The sequence below is a fragment of the Pseudochaenichthys georgianus genome, chromosome 15 (genome assembly GCF_902827115.2).
Source record: "Pseudochaenichthys georgianus chromosome 15, fPseGeo1.2, whole genome shotgun sequence".
NCBI lineage: Eukaryota > Metazoa > Chordata > Actinopteri > Perciformes > Channichthyidae > Pseudochaenichthys > Pseudochaenichthys georgianus.
The window spans coordinates 6,693,778-6,697,086 of record NC_047517.1 but is presented as its reverse complement, the minus strand read 5'-3'; positions in this window follow the sequence as shown (position 1 = coordinate 6,697,086).

The following is a 3,309-nucleotide window of genomic DNA, read 5'->3' as shown; positions in this document are numbered from 1 at the left end:
ACAATAATGTAGGCCTGTTATACTGAGTGATATATTCTACACACTGCTCTGCTTTCTGCAGGACCTCACAGCTGTTCTCACTGTAAACATCGCGTTGCGATGAGAGCAGTTTCTAAAATAATATCCAGGGGATGCATGCAGAGCTGTCATTGGCTGAGATAAGTCCGGCCGTGTGTCACGCCTCCACCGTTCCCGGAAATGCATCCGCGGAGGAGCCGTGGAGGAACCATCAGTGTATCCTCGGTTATAGCTCCTCCAGAGAGCCTCCTCGACGCTCGATCCTCGGTCCTCGGTGTGCATTTAGAGAAATGAGACGTCCTTCAAAATGGCGCGCTGAAATTCATTTCCGGGTCACTACCGGAGGACCGAGGAGTCGAGGAGGGGAAATTTGAGTATTGAGAAGCCTCTTGTGTCACCTTTTTCATACCTGATGACTTTGCCTCCCTGACTACAGTTGCTTCAGCGTGTAGAAGCTAGTAAGCCTACTATTTGATTTGTTTTAGATAGGCACTACATGTTTCATATGCAGACCTTATTTTCCTGTTCCATGTTCAAATAAACCATTCACCAAGGCACTCTTTAAATTCTTCATCACGTGTGGAACGTCAGGCATGAAGTACAGGTGCTGGTGTGGCTTCACAGGATGTGCTATCCACGGCTTGTCATAGGTCACCCCAAAGGACTTCCTATTGGGTAGCCCTATTGGGGCTCCCCATATCAGTGGTGATGTTAACCACATGAAGCCCTATAGATGCCGCTGCTTCAACGATGGTGAGTATTATGGGCCACAACCTGTTTCCACCGCGTAGTAGCACCAGCCAGCATGAACACTAAGGCATGAGTGGCCTGGCCTTTGTGGCCAGGTAGTGTTGTGTTCTAACAGCTAACACTGTTAGCTTCATATATCATACCAATGTTTGATGTGCAGTAATAGGTGTGGTCATTATTCCTGACAGCTGGAGGCATACTCCTTGACGTGAATTTTCTCCTTTTCGGTTTAGGCCGATGTATAAATACTGTTGGAACAGCATCTGGCCTCAACCTCAAATTTCCTCCTGATTTGTTGCTAATATATTGGTCGTCTTCAAAGTGTACCTGTGGGTAGGTAGGTTTGATCAGTTTCCACTGCACACTTCAAATGTCATTGAAGAGTCATAATTCTCTACACTTGGAAATATGATGCCCTTTAAAATGTTAATAAGTCATGTCACCTCTGTGAACATTACTTACATGACAGAGTTTTCTGCTGTTGTTGTCCTCTTTCAGACACAGGTTTTGTCTGTTGACCATTGCCATCCATCTCTTCCTTCGCTCTACGTCCTTAGGGAAGCCATACATCCGGAACCCCTTCTCGGATCGATTAGAGCATCCAAATGCTGCACATCCAACCATGGTATGACAACTGATCTATTAAAATGCAATATAAACGAAAGTGCCATAATGTTTATTGTGCAAACATTTTAACATGAATATTGCTATGTCCTCTGTTCAGTCTGCTCCCAACTGTATTCTCTCCCCTTATTCACCACTGTTCCTATTCTTGCTCTGCTTCTTAGGGCCCAGGAAACAGATGAAGAGGATGTCCCTTTCACAAAGGAACCTTCTTGTTTTTTTCAAAATGGTTAGGCCCCTGGATGCCCTAGAGTAGAGTTCTGTATTGCTTTGTTGTAAATAGTTGCTTACCCTAACCCTTTTTTGTAAATAGTATTGCTTTTTTATAAATAGTTGCTTTTTTGTAAATAGTTGTTTGTAAATATTTGTAAAATGCACCCCCACCCACAATTGTTGTTCACACAATTATGCTTCTGTTTTTCACTTTTTGGTGTCCATTGTTCAGCCACTGTATTGGTAAGCAACAATTTGTTTTGGCCAAAATGTGTTATTCACACTCCTGACTCCAGTTTGATGTGCTGCATTCTCCTCTGAGTGGTCCTGATTTCAGGCAGAGATAAGATAAGATAAGACTTTATTCATCCCGAAGGAAATTGTTGTGCCAGAGTAACAAAATACAATAAACACAGCAGAAAAAGAGCAATTAAACATCCACAGACAACATGAAACATAGAAACATAGATGGTCACACAATCAATGCAATCATTATTAGCAGTATTTCAGTAGCTAGCAACAATTAAAACGTAGTGGCAGTTATGTAATTGCACGTCATCATAGCATTATTAATAATAATATAATATTGTACATAGTTATATATATATATATATATATATAGCGCAGCGAGTGTATTGCAATGATGTTAATTATATTGATATGTATATTGCACATAGTGTTGGTGTGGAAGTTCTCAGTGCCCTTTACTTAGGGGTGGAGAGTTAAAAAGTTTGATTGCCACTGGGAGGAAAGACCTCCTGTGGCGCTGTGTGGTGGTCTTCGGTGATCTCAGTCTTTGGCTGAAAGTGCTTCGGTAGGAAACCAGCGTGGCATGCAGGGGGTGAGACCCATTGTCCAGAATGCCGAGGAGTTTCCTCAGCATTCTCCCCTCCGACACCACTGCCAACGACTCCTGATCCACTCCCAGGACAGAGCCTGCTCTCCTGACGAGCTTGTTGAGTCTGTTGGCATCAGCTGTCAGCAAAGAAGATCACACTGGAGACCACCGAGTCATAAAACATCTGCAACATAGTGCTGCAGACGTTGAAGGACCTGAGTCTCCTGAGGAAATACAGGTGAAAGGTGAGGAGAGGTCATCGCTTGGAAGGTTTTATATCCTGTGGTGTCTCAACAGAACTTAATATGAATTGCTTTATTGTCTCGTCGCTGGATCACCTCCCCTTGGCAAAGTGGCCTCGTCATTTTTATTTTTTATTGTTGACAAACCTGTTTTTGTTGCTCTGTTGAACCATGGTTCAACAGGAGCTTCTGTAAATAGTTTTGTAAATAGTTTGAATATTTATCATAGTAATCATTTTCAGTCTCCCACTCTCTCTCAATTTAATTTATCGTTTCTTTGCCCCACCATATATTTTGTTGTCCAAGGGCACTAATTTAGTCTGTGTTGAAGATTGTTTTACACTTTAGATTAATCAAAATTGTGTTTTTTGGCTGAATTAATCTTTTTCTGTTGAACCCTAACCCTCTTTGTTCTCCTTCTCATTCATTTGACTTTGTTTTGTTCTAAAACACATCACTTTTTCCATACACTGTTCTTAATACTTGTTCACACATTTGTTTGTCCCTTTTACTTTGTTCTTCCTGTTGTTCTTGTTCAAACACATATATCAATTGTTCATCCACTGTTGTGGTAAAATGATATTCATAGTCTTAACATGATCATGCTACCCATTGAAGGAGTAG